Here is a 14,293-nt window from a genome sequence, read left to right as displayed (position 1 = left end):
CACTCGATAGATCAACAGGCATCTTTTGAAACAGCTGAATGGCATCATAGTAGATGTGGAAGTCTGTTTAGTAGTTCATCAGTAGGTTAGAGCAGGCTATATATATATAAATAAACTTATACATATGCATATACATATACTGAATGAGTTGAAAAGGCAGCTTTTTTAAAATTAGGGGTTGGTGTTAAAGATGTCAATGCATAGGTTGGAAATTAGTTCAGCGGAAGAGAACTTCAATTACACTAGTAAAGATCTTAGTGGTTTGAGTGAGGTATGGCTTTTAGCACAACAAATTCCAGCAGACTCACCAAAATGCCTCATTAAGAAATCTTCAAATTGAACAAAAAGAAAATTCAACCAAAAATCTGAATACTTTTTTGACGTGATTTACAAAGACGTATGCTTCGTTGTTGTCCCTAAAGAGCAAACTGAGATTTTTAAATAGATTCCTTTGTCTGCTCACTGCAGACTCTAGTGAATTTGTAAAAAAGAAAACAAACAAAGGGAAAAAGGCAGGGCAATATCATGAAGAGCCTATTTCGTATTAAAGTATATTCAAGGAAGGCAAACACCCTGATGCAGCCTATTCATAAAGGAAACATGTTATTTCTATTCACCCATAGGTAACTGGTATTGTGAGAGCTTATCAAAACAGGGAAACAAAGGCAGACCAACTGTGCATGAATGTGTGCATGTGGTGTTTTCATTGTGTTAACCTTGCAGAAGGCCAGCAAAGCACTGTAAAAGGTCATGGGTGTCCAGCATTTTCATCCTTCACAGGAATCAATGCTCTTAAAGGGTGAGGAATTGTTGGTCCCAGTAAGTGGTGTGGTAGAACCACTAGCACAATTTGGAAACAAGTCCACTTAATTTTGACATCATGACCAATGGGGCCATGGAATGAAAACTCCAGTCAGACATATGGTTAAGGGATCTATTACAAACACAATCTCAAAGTTATGTAGACTATTTGCAATACCAAATTATTAGGATACATAATCACAAGGGTTGCCAAAAGTGACAGAATAACTTCAACAAACTTATATTGACAAATCTAAACATTCAAGAAGAACAATGCATGATATTAAAGGAATAAGGAATCAAATGTTGTTTAGGGTTAGCAATCATCATTCAAATCAAATTCAGCATACTCAAAACTGAGGCTGAGCAGTGGAAACCCCTGCAACTAACCAAATCAGGGAAATACATGTGGTGGCTGAAATACAAAAAGTACGAAAAGGGCAAAAAGAATTTGGGAAAAATTAACCTTGGTAAGGCGTCAGCATATCAGAAGCACAATCAAGAGCCTTCTGAAGGGAATTGGGTAAAAAGGTCTAAGTCTCAAAGGAACATCTTAAGGGGCAAAATCAGAGAGGTAGATACCTCTCCAAGGAGTACAGCATATGGGGACTGTTCTTCAGCAAACATCTAGACCAGGAATGTAAGTCCAACTAGCCACTGCCATATCAAAAACCATAAAGCTTTCTGATTCACCATAAATATCAGTCCATGTCACGTTGAAGGGGCATCATCCAATAATAATCAATCACACCACTCTAAGTTAAAACATACTCTTCTTTTCTTAAACTTTCCATGAGAACATCTTCCATCTCTGTGTCTCCACACAAGCTTGAAACAATTGTATACAATGTCAGTATATGTTCCACAATGTCCTACTTTCAAGGGCACCACGCTACATTCTCTCTATGTCTAAACAATAGGATCTCTTCTCAAAATGTAGTCTTCTCATGGGAAAGCAATTTGAAAGAAAACTCATGTTATGAAATTATTTCAGCATTACCGACACAATCATGGAATACAAGCTTCAAGAGGTCTCACTCATGCTAATGCAAAATAATTATAGCAATACATTTAATTAATGCGATTTAACAAAACACATATAATATGCACATTTATGAATTCAATATTAGTAATATTTTATTATTCTGAAAATACATTTCATTTTAAACAAGAAAGCTTTGTTAACACATTTCACTAAATATAACAGAGAAGTGCATTTCTCTCATTTTTGCACGTATTTTTAATTCATTAATCATTAGAAATTCAGTATCTTTTTGATATGTACTGTTAGTCTAAAGTCTAAATTACATAATGACATCAGTTTAATCCCTCTAACATGTAATTTAATTCAAATACTACCTAAGTCGAACTCTGCAATACAAAGGCAAATTTAAATTGCTTGTTAGACCAGCATCTAACTATTAATACTTTAATTAAAATAAGATGTAAACTGTCACATTTGATGAGGTTTGTGACACAAGAGGATCTACTTAAATTTAGACTATATCAAGGGAAAAGGCACACTAATGAGTGACTAGAGCAGAAACTGTTTTCTAAGAGTGGAGTTGTGCTGCAGCTTTGTTATGGTGTACTGCTCTTCAAATAGATGTGTCTTCAGTCCTCTATTTAGTTGGAGCAGGGTTGGGGAAAAACTGATTGATACATGGATGTCATTCTGGATCCCATGTGCTTATTGTTTTTTTTTTTCACTTTTTTATCTCCAGTCAGATGGTATTGTGGCTGTGCTACAGTGGGTGGTGTGCTTGTTAGCTGGACAGCAGTGGTAATGATCATGATGGCTTTGTAGAGGATGTACCCGGTTCTGAAGATGTGTAGAGTGGTCAAGGGCGCCAGAAGAGTTTAATCAAGTTAGGGGTGATGTTCTCATATTTCTTTAGGCTTTTTATGAGGCATTAGCCTGTAAGATGGGATTTCTGAGGGCCATTATAGCATGTCATTGCCTCTATCTAGATGTGACAGTAGGAGGGCTAAAGCCACAGTTGTTAAGTGTCATTCTGGGAGGAATGGTTTCACTTTCTTTAATAGCTACAGCTGGTACCAGGATGTCCTGGTTTTCTTGCTGATGTGCTCATTATAGGTGACATGTTTAGCATGAATCTAAGTGACTTGGCATTGGGGGAAAGGTTCATATAGCTGAGCAAGGTATGTCCTTGCTACTGCTTGTTGTTCTTGTCGAATATGTAGAATTCTGTCTTAGATAGGTTGAGCTTCCAGGTCTGGAAGAGGCTCTGGCAGTTTTTGAGACATTGGCTGTTTGGAGTAGGAGGAAACATTCAAGTATAATAACAGCATATTGGTGAATTCTGATGTTGTTATTTTTAAGTAGATATTCAAGTGGCTCCATGTTGAGGTTGAAGATGATGGGGCACAAGATAAAACCCCAGGGGACTCCATGGGTGATAGAGATGGTTTGGGAGCTTCAGGTACCAAGAGAACAAATTGGTGTACATTGAGTTAGATAGATTCAAGGATACTAACAGCATATTGGTGAATTCTGATGTTGTTACTTTTAAGTAGATATTCAAGGGGCTCCACGTAGAGGTTGAAGATGACGGGCACAAGATAAAACCCCAGGGGACTCCATGGGTGATAGAGATGGTTTGGGAGCTTCAGGTACCATGAGTACAAATTGGTGTACGTTGAGTTGGATAGATAGGAAGATATCCAGTGACTTATGATGTCAGTTAAGCCCATTTGAGGGTGTGATTGAGGGAAGGATAATCAATGGTCTTTAAGTATGTCTAGAGGTTCCGTAATTTCAGGAGTAAGGGGTCACCTTTGTCTGTAGTCTGGAGGACATTTTAAATAAAGCTGTCTTCACTTTGCATTGTGATCTGAAGCTCGATTGATAGTCATGCATGAACTGGTGGTGCTGATGTGATCTTCGATTTGTGAGGTCTCATGGCACTTGTCTAAGCTACAGTAGATCCATTATTGGTTGCTCATCTTTTCCAATCCAACGTATCCCCCTTGCAGGAAAATGGTGCTTGTACATAAGTACCCGATGATAGTCTAATCAACTTCAAAGGAAATACATAGTGGGTAATATTACTAGTTATTTAATAAACATGCTTTCACACTCCTGAGTGGCTGATTTGAGATTGACCATCCTGTATGACAAAAGTACACTTTTGTGCTGTTGCTTTTTACATTCTGCAGATGCATTCTATCTGTGTAGGTAATTTGAGATACTTTCATGGACCGAACGTTTTCATCATCTGCAGTACGTTTTCATAGAATGTTACATGCTTACTTAGACAGAGAACACAGTTGGGTAATATATCAGTCTTCAAATCCATCATTAAAAATATATTTCATGAAATGCCATCCTTAACACCTTATAGGATATATGTTGTCCAGTCATTACTTCTTAAATCTATTGGCACTTATGTCCATAGATTTTAAACTTATGATTGAGCAAATTCCAGTGGGAAAGCTTAATTAGACACAATTGAAAGTGTTTTCATGGGAAAGAAACTAGATACTGTTTAAGGCAATGAGATCCAATGATTTCTTGTATGTTTTGCTTGCTAGTGGGCAGAAAAGGCCCTCATTATAATTCCTGTAATCATAGAGGTCACATTTTGTAGTACTTTACTGTGTGCCAAATGCCAAAATCTTCCACCTCATTGGGATCATTGTAGCAAAGCAGACATAATGACAAAATAAAACCATGTTCCAAGTCATAACAGCACTTCAAATGATAAAACAAATCACAAATGTATGCTGTTAAAGTAATTCTGCAGTCTGCAAATTTAGTGTAACCAATGTAGGTGAATTTTTATTGCATAGGTAGTCAAGAAACTGCAAACATTTCAGCAATACTGCAGCCGACATGTTTCATCCACCGGACTTCATCAAGGCTGAAAATCTACAATACAAAACTAGTTGATATTAAACTCTCTATGTACAATGGTTTCAACAAGACACACTCTAAATCCAATAGTGCAATACCTTAGTATGCAGGTAGGCTCCGTTCATATCTGCTGACACAAATAATCCCCATTAAAGCAGTTACCAGTAAGTGGAGTGCATAGTCCTCTAAAGGACATGTGTATCCTCATGCAGGGTGGACTAGAGGTCCAGAATGTCATGTGAAGTGACAAGATGATAAGAGAATAGTCAAATAGAAACAGAGTAGACCAACATTCAAAACATCTTCAGCACACGCATCAAGAGGAAAATAGTTTAAAGACTCAGTAAAGACTCATAGCAATAAGATGAAGAGAATACGGAGATAATTACCTAAAACTCTTATTTTAGAGTATCACAACTAGTTGCATGTGTTGGAATGTAACCATCAAAATCCTAACATGCAGGAAGAAAGAGAAACAGTGATGACTAAATGAGTAAGGGGAAGAGAGATTTAATAAGGAGAAGAAATATAAGTCTGCTCAAAATCATTGTAGTGTGAAAAAAGGTAACAAAATTGTAACCTGTGGTCATCCAAAAGATCCAAAAACATGTATATATTTGGTGAGCATGAAGATCACATTAGAGAATGAATTTGGGGAGACCAAAACAGGGAAGAAAGCGCCCGTTTGGGGCCAAGCGGAATTAAGAGGTGGCAATGAGGAACACCAAAGAGTTAAACAAAGCTTACCGATAATGGCATGTTGGACATCAGCATAATGCGAAAACGGTATAACTTATAGGTTCAATACTTGTGGAGGTCAAAAGCAGTATTAAGTTTATACCATGATAAGCCTGCAAGATAGGGGCAGCACATAAGATTTAAGTTTTAAAATTGAGCAAATAGTGCCCTAAGAGATACACATGCCACTGAGAATATGCACAGTAGCGCTGGACTGTAAGTCAATAGTGAGACGCGGAGCATGGCGTATGTGGGTGCCATGGTAAGATGATCATAAAAATAGAACGAGGACTGGTCTATAGTGATGATGAAAAGCACAACTGAAGCCATTGCAGAGTGTGCAAAATAATGGTGAGAGGGAAACAGAGAAAACTGACTTGAATAGGGAGCATTAAAAATAGATTTGGAGAAGTAACCTGATTGAGCTTGGGAATAAGTCATGATTACTAAGCATACTTGACACTCAAGTGAAAGAATACCAAAAAGGGGATCCCAGAAGTATGTGATAAGATGTGTGCACTAAGTGAATATGTGAAATAGAATTCCAGAATAATGGATGGCAAAAGATTATCAAAAAATTAAAAACAATGTAAAAGGATATAGCAAATGTTTGATAAGAGGCCAAAATGTGAAAAACCAGTATTGTACTATGGATGAAAGGTTGACAACATCATGTTAGGTGTACAATAATGAAATTACATGTCACAGACAAGGGAACACAATAATTATACCTCATAAATACTGTTGTGGAGAGTTATGATCAGCTATACATGACAAATCGGGGCGTCACGTTGCCAACATCATGTTAGGTGTACAGTAATGGAATTACATTTAACAGAAAAGGGAACACAATGATCATATATCATAAACAATGTAGTGATAAAATTGTGATCCGCTATACTTGACAAATCGGGGAGTCATGGCAACCAGCCGGACACTTGTAACATGATGCTAATCTATAAGTGTAGCAATATCAAACGTACCACTTAGGGTATAGACATAGATTGAAGATGAACCAAGTAATGAAAAATAGATAAAATTGTAGTGTCCTCAGTATCATGTTCTCAGTACTGTTACATAGCGGAAACATGATATTACATAATGGTTCATTTCAAATTCAATATTTTGCAACTGTTAGACCTGGCATCCTTCACGTGGTTTTCCCTGTCTTTTTACCTCTACTTCCTGTGTTTTTGCCTGTGTGCTGAACTTTGTTTTTGCTGGTTTTGGTACCCTGGGCACTTTACCATTGCTGACCAAAGCTAAAGTGCAAGTGCTCTCTGCGTAAATTGTAACTCCTATTTGCTTTGTCCATGATTGGCATACTTGATTTAGTAATAAATCCCCAGCAGAGTGCACTAGAGGTGCCCATGGCATGTAAATCAAATTCTGCTAGTGGGCCTCCAGCACCGATTGTGACAGCCACATGAGTATCCCTGTAAACATGTCTCAGACATGCCACTGCAGTGTCTGTGTGTGCAGTCCTGTACTGCCAATTCGACTTGGCAAGTGTACCCACTTGCCAGGCTCAAACCCTCCCTTTTATAACAGGTAAGTCACCCCTAAGGAAAGCCTGAGGTAGCCCTGTGGCCATGGTGCAGTGTATTTAAAAAGTAGGACATGTACTGATGTGGTGAAATATTGCCAAATTCGGTTTTCAGTATTGTAAGGCCTATCTCTCCCATAATATAACATGGGGCTTCCTAAATATCTTTTAAATTCAGTTTCCCTTTGAGAGCAGATAGAGATCTGGAGTTTGGGGTCTCTTAACTCACAATTTAAAAATACATCTTTTAAAAAAGATGTTTTTTTAGATTGCTAGTTTGAAAATGCCACTTTTAGAAAGTGAGCATTTTCTTGCTTAACCATTCTGTGCCTCTGCCTGCTTGTGGAATTCACGTCTGGGTCAGACTGATAGTTGGGCTGTTTGTGAATTTCCTTTAGACAATGAAAGAAAGGGAGCTGAGGAGTGGCTTATCCTAATGAGTCTCCTGGCTAGAGTGAGGAAGGAGGAGCTGACACCTGCACCTGACAGGGCTGTTCTTGTCCTCACACAATGCATTCTCCAACTCCCTAGTGTGTGTCTGGGGCCAGGCCTGGGCAAGGCAGGATCTTGTGAACAACAGAGACATTCCTTTGAAGTTTGCCTATTTCATAGGCAAAACTGGGTATAAGTAGTGGACCCAAAACCCCAGACTTTTAGAACACTTCTGGATAAAGAGGAACCTCTGCCAAGGAAAAGAGCTGGAGGAGCAGTACTGCCCCTTGGCTGTGTGTGCTTTGCTAGTTTGGCCTGCAGTTGTTACTTCTGCTTTAAAGAGGGCAAAGACTGGACTTTGCTGTGCATCCTGCTTGTGAAGTTTCTCCAAGGGCTTGGAAGGAGCTTGTCTCCTGTTAAGAAGTCTCAGGGACAGCAAAGACTTCACCTACCAGCCTCTGGGTTCACGTGCTGTGGACTCCAACTCACCAGGTGATGCCTACTCCAGTTTCTAGGTTCTTGGGAGTGAAAACTGGTGCAAAACCAAGGAAGCCCAAGTGCACCGACTTCAGACGCTGCATGAATCAACACCACAGCCACCTGCAACTGAAACCGTGGTCCCCGCTGGAGTGCGACGACCCTGACCAACGTTGCATGCCTGATGTCACACCAGCTGACATTCGTGACACCCGACTCCGCCACGGTACCTGCAGCCCCATGGCATGACCACGACCCCATGAGGTTGCCTCACCACATCTTGAGCTGATGGACATTGGCGTCGCATTGTTGGGAACAACTTTGTCATGGCTCTGTGATAACACCAAATTGCAGCATTTGTGTTTCTAAGTGCTATATTGAAGTTTCATCTTTGACAATTCATAACTTTGCTTGTGTTTTGGTTGTGTTTTAATCAGATCAATATTGGCTATTGTTTTAAACTGGTGTTGAGCCCTTGTGTAGTCTTTTCACTCTATGAATGTTTTTGATTGTACAAATACTTTACACATTGCCTCTGAGATAAGTCTGACTGCTTGTGCCAAGCTACCAAGGGGGTGGGCAGGGGCTATCCTAGGTGTGTATCTCCATTACCCTGGCTAAAGTGAGGGTCCCATCTTGGACAGAGTGCCAATTGACTGACAACCAGAGACCCCATTTCTAACATTGATATTTAGCGGTGAGGATAGAACTGGTATTTGTACTTGAAATGCAGTCATTGGTGTACACTACTGTTTCAGTGCATACCATTATGTTACCACATACTACTTGTTTTTCTCTCTGTGGATTTGTTCTGCTTCTTTTTTGTTCTTGTCCCTTGCAATCTTTCTGCCTTTTTGAAACTCTTGCATCTTTATTGAACCTCGCCCACAAACATAGCATGTCTCAGTATGGAGATGCACCAACTGTTTGGGTTAGAAACACTGGAGGAGTATACAGTGGCTCAGCTTAAACAATTTTTAAAGAACTTTCCTGCCCAATCAAGAGGATATTCAAAATGCACAGAGGGCCTGGTTGGCAGCTAGAGAGGCTGGGGGCACACAAAGGAGGAAAATGTGGATGAGGAGCTGCAGAGCATACATGGTGTTGTTTTGAGTAACCCTGACCTGCCTGGTGGGAGGACCTCCAGGGCAAGCAGTAGGGTTTCTTCCACAGGTCTGACCCCGGAGGAGTTGCAGGACAGATAAATACCAATTCAAGAAGCTTAAAATGGAAGAGAAAAGATTAGGCATGGAAGAGAAAAAGTTGCTTTTGGCTCATGAGTTAGATTTGAGAGAGCAGGACCAATGGAGCGAGCCCAGCAGAGATGGTAGCAGCAACACACAGTGTAGCCTGAAAGGAGGGCATACATCTCAAAGGATTTAGTAAAGGATTGCAAAAGGGAGGATGACATATAATTGTGGTTTTAAGGGGTACGAGTCAGCTCTCCACATGAACATGGTCCCTGAGGTACACTGGGGGCGAGTCTGTGGAAGAACTTTGAGGTAGAGAGGAGGAACACCCGACATCCTTAGGGGATCCTAAGGGACTCACCTATTCTATCATAAGGGCAGGGTCCCCATCAGTAGAGGTAGGGGGGTAAGGGTAAACAGGTGAAGTTATCAAGGGGGCCCCAACCTAGTTTCCAAGATAAGGATTCCCAACCCCCAGGTTAGACGAAACCATGGGTCTCTACAGGGAAACCTGCAGAGAAGGGTCCCCGCAAGTGCCTTTCATGTGGCCAGGCCGGTCACATGAGGGGGGGACCCCAAATGTCCCCAGTGGACAAAGGCACTCACTGCTGCTCAGTCACAGGGCTTGGCTAGTGTAGCGCTTGGGGAGGAGTTGGTTCCAGGAGAAGGGGGAGCAGGATGAGAAGACCCTTGTCTCACTAGGGACCGTGAGGTAGCCCAGAGCAGCCTTGTGTCTGAGAACACTTAGAAGTACAGGCAGTGGGTGACCATCAATGGACAGACGATGGAGGCTCTGAGAGACACAAGAACAAGTGTGTCTACTGTGAGGTGTCACTTGGTGTCTGCAGAGCAAGTAGTTCCCTAGTACTTCACCAAGTAGTTGCGGTAGACAACTCAGAGCACCTGTGTAAGGTGGCACAGGTTCCATTTCAATGGGGGGGGTGTCAAGTTCCTTGAGGGTAGCTGTGAGTTCAACTATGCCTGTTTATTGTCTGCCAGGCAATGACCTGGAGGATTCCCCTTAGAGTGAGGTGAAACGCCGGTCACACTTGGAGATGTTGGGCTTGCCTGGGTAGGCGTGTGTGACCACCCAGTCTATGGGAGCCCATCAGAGTGATCAAGAAGCCCTGGTGCCTGAAAGAGTGATACAGGTGCCTGCCAGGAACAGGAAGGGCAAGGGGTGTGGTAAACCCACCCCAGAAGTTCCCACGGTCCAGGGGGAAACTGAACCTGAAGAGGATGCCCCAGAACTCACAGGGGAGCAAGTGGCTGAACTGGGGGAGGTGCCTGAGCTAACCCATTGGCAGCAGGAAGGGGGTCCCACTAGGGCAGAATTTTGTGAGACACAGAAGTCATGCCCTGCTCCCAAGGGTCTGCAGTGACAGGCTGCAGACCAGGCATCTGGCAAGGAGTCTGATTCACACTGAATCTATTGGGATGATGGTCTCCTTTATAGTGAGCCTAAGGTTGCTGAGCCTGGGGCAGGACGTGTGCTGATGGCACCACAAAGCTTCAGAGCCTCCCTATTAGGTTTGGCTCATTGTTGGAAATGATCCTTTTTGCAGGGTCATCCCCAGTCTTTTTGCCTCCTTCCTCCTATCTATTTTTTCTGACCTTTTTTTGTTGGCTTTAGGACTCTGGGCACTTTACCACTGCTAGCCAGTGCTAAAGTGCATATGCTCTCTGTGTAAAGTGTACTGTTGATTGGTTAATCCATGATTGACATATTTGATTTACTGATAAGCCCCTAGTAAAGTGCAATAGAGGTGCCAAGGGCCTGTAAATCAAATGCTACTAGTGGGCCCGCAGCACTGGTTGTGCCACCCACAGTACTATCCCTGTAAACATGGCTCAGACCTGCCACTGCAGTGTTTGGGTGCGCAGTTTTAAACTGCCAATTCGACTTGGCAAGTGTACCCACTTGCCAGGCCTCAACCTTCCCTTTTACTACATGTAAGGCACCCCTAAGTTAGGTTATAGGTAGCCTCATGGGCAGGGTGCAGTGTATGTTTCAGGTAGGACGTATACTAGTGTGTTTTATATGTCCTAACAGTGAAATACTGCCAAATTCGATTTTCACCGTGCAAGGCTTATCTCTCTTATAGGTTAACATTGGGGCTGCCTTTAAAAATCCTTAAAGCGCAGATTCTCTTTGAGAGCAGATATAAACCAGGAGTTTAGGGTCTCTGAGCTCACAATTTAAAAATACATCTTTTAGTGAAGTTGGTTTTTGGATTGTTAGCTTGAAAATTCCACTTTTAGAAAGTAGGCATTTTCTTGCTTAATCCATTCTGTGACTCTGCCTGTTTGTGGATTCCCCATCTGGGTCAGTTTGACAGTTGGGCTGTTCACACCATCTCATCTAGACAGTGACACAAAGGGGGGAGGAGTGTGCCTGCCCTCACACAATGCCATCTCCGACACCCTGGTGAGTGTCTGGAGCTTGGCCTGTACAAGGAAGGATCTTGCAAACACTTGAGACTTTGCTTTGAAGTTTGCGAACTTCAAAGGCAGAACTGGATATAAGAAGAAGATCCAAAACCCATACTTTTAGAATCTTTCTGGAATCAAGAGGAACCTCTGCCCAGGAGAAGAGCTGAAGGAGCAGTACTGTCCCTTTGCTGTGTTCCTTTGCTGGACTGGCCTGCAGTTGCTGCTTCTGCCAGAAAAGAGTGCAACGGGTGAACTTTGCGGTGTGTCCTGCTTGAGAAAATTCTCCAAGGGCTTGAAGTAGAGCTTGCCTCCTGTTGGAAGTCTCAGGGACACTAAAGACTTCAGTTTCCTCGACCTGCAGCACTGGAAACTGTGTGTTTGGTTCTGTTTAAGAGGAGAACCCACTGCTACGCCGCCAATGATGCTGCTGGCCTATACCGTGACCTGTCGATGCCACACGGAGTCACATTGCCCCACTTCGCACCGTGACCCTGGTCTCACTGCCGCCATCATCGGACGACTTCATCGAGCCGCCTCTTGCACAGTGACCTGTGGGACCCGCACTCCGCCATTGCCTCCATTGACTCCTGCTGACACCGGCGCTGCTGCCTGCACCAGGGCCTGTGGACACCGCTTGTAAAGTATACGAAGCGCCGTCCCATCCCGCACCACAGCCCCAGTCCACCGACGCCAGCACCATCGACTCCTGTGTCATCAGCAGGCATCCTGCCTGCGCCAAGGCCTGTGGACAATGCTCGTGAGGGTCACGAAGCACCGTCCCATCTCGCACTGCTGGCTTGGGCCTACCGACGACATCGCTTCAGCAATGATGATGATGATGCCTGCACTGTGACCTGTGTACACCGTACGTCACACTGCAGCCCTGGTCACACCGATGCTGCTGGATGCCGTCACTGAGCCGCTTCCTGCACCGCGACCTGTGGGCAGTGCACGTCGCATGGTCCCACTTCACACCGCAGCCCTGACGCCATCCACTCCGGCGCACCTGACCTCATCAGCCTGGAGTTCGATCTGCAACGCGTGTGACCTCAAGAGCCCAACGACTCCTGCACCAACTCCAGAACGGACACCGCAACGTCAGTGACGCCACTCTCCAGAGCTCACCGCGAGGATCACGACACCCTGCAAATCCAAGGTACTGTTTGCAGGTCTTCCTGACACCGTACCTGGCCTGCAACGCCGTGGCCGGCCTGAACTGTTGGTTTTGTTGATCACAACACCAGGCTTCAAACAACTGTAGTTTTGAGTAAATTTTGCAGAATTCATATTTTTCTTACTGTATGTTGGATTTGTTTTTGTATTTGGTCTTGTTTTATATAGATAAATATTGGCTATTTTTCGAAAACTGGTGTGGTGTCCTTTTGTAGTGTTTTCACTTATTACTGTGTGTTATGTGCAAATGCTTTACACATTGCTTCTGAGATAAGCATGACTACGCGTGCCAAGCTACCAAGGGGGTGAGCAGGGGTTATCTGAGTGGGTATCTCCCTTATCCTTACTAGAGTGAGGGTCCCTACTTGGACAGGGTGAAAACTGACTGCCGAATAGAGACCCCATTTCTAACACTCATGATGTGTCTTTAGCAGGACATTAGGGCCAGGACAAGACCCTTGAGAGGCTTATCACCCACTTTTACTGGCCCCAAAAGTGCAGGCACTCTGATGCATATTGCAGGTCATGCCAAACTTGCCAGGCAAGTGGCAAGAGTAGGGAAAAGTTCAAAGCTGCCCTCCAACCTTTTCCTGTCATGAGCACTGTAAGAAAACAGGGATGATTGCAGAGGCCCCCTAACTTTTTGCCCCCATTTTTCACTTTTTGCTGGTGTTTTCCTGAATCTAATGGTGCCCTGGGTACTGCTAACCAGTCCCAAGGCCTGTGCAAAATTAGTATGCAAATTAGGCTAATTATAATTGGCTATGTCAACCTACCTATAAGTCCCAAGTATATCGTAGGTCATGTAGGTTTAGGGACCCCAGCATAGGTAGTGCACCCCTACGTGCCCTGCTAAGGTGCCCAGTGTCATTTTAAAGGCAGGCCTGCCTTGCTGGCTGCTTCTAAATTAAATTTACATGCAAATTCAACTTTGGAATTAACGGTAGTTCCAAAGCCTTAAACTACCTTATTTGTACATGTAAGTCACCCCTAAAGTGTGACCTATGTGCCCTTAGTGGTGGGTACTACGTACCTATAAGCAAGGAAATCATAAAAGTATTTTTATCAGCCCGGGTGAGGTAAAACAGATACATCTGTTGTCCCTCATTGTAGTAAATGTTCTCCATAGGCTAGAATGGGGAGACTGTATTTTAATGTATAAAGTCCTCTTAAGTAACAGATACCTCAAGTATGGTATGAAACTAATTGTTATAATAAATCCCACAATTTACAATTATTGGATTTTATATAACTTGTACAGGTAAAGAGTTTTAAACTTTACCCAAAAAGTTGCCAACTTCAGCCCTGTAGTGCTTTGTTCTGATTGGCCAGCCTCTGGCAGCCTGGCCAGGCTACATTGATGAGTTGTGAAGTAGCCTGGGCCAAACACAAAGAGATGTGACTGGGGGAGGAGATCTTCCCTCAGCAGATGGAGAAGCAGGAAGGGGGAGGGCTGCCAAACTGGTCTTCAAAGGCAGGGAATGACATTTGGAGCAACCCAGCACCTCCCTCACATCCTGCAAACTCAGACAATTATTTGCCCCCCTGGTTAATTTAGGAGAGGGCAGGAGAAGGGTGTGTTTAAGATTTATTTTTATCCACACCAGTGGGTGGGCTCTGCCAGAT

This window comes from Pleurodeles waltl, chromosome 5 (assembly GCF_031143425.1).
Source record: "Pleurodeles waltl isolate 20211129_DDA chromosome 5, aPleWal1.hap1.20221129, whole genome shotgun sequence".
Classification (NCBI taxonomy): Eukaryota; Metazoa; Chordata; class Amphibia; order Caudata; family Salamandridae; genus Pleurodeles; species Pleurodeles waltl.
This window is presented reverse-complemented; position numbering follows the sequence as displayed.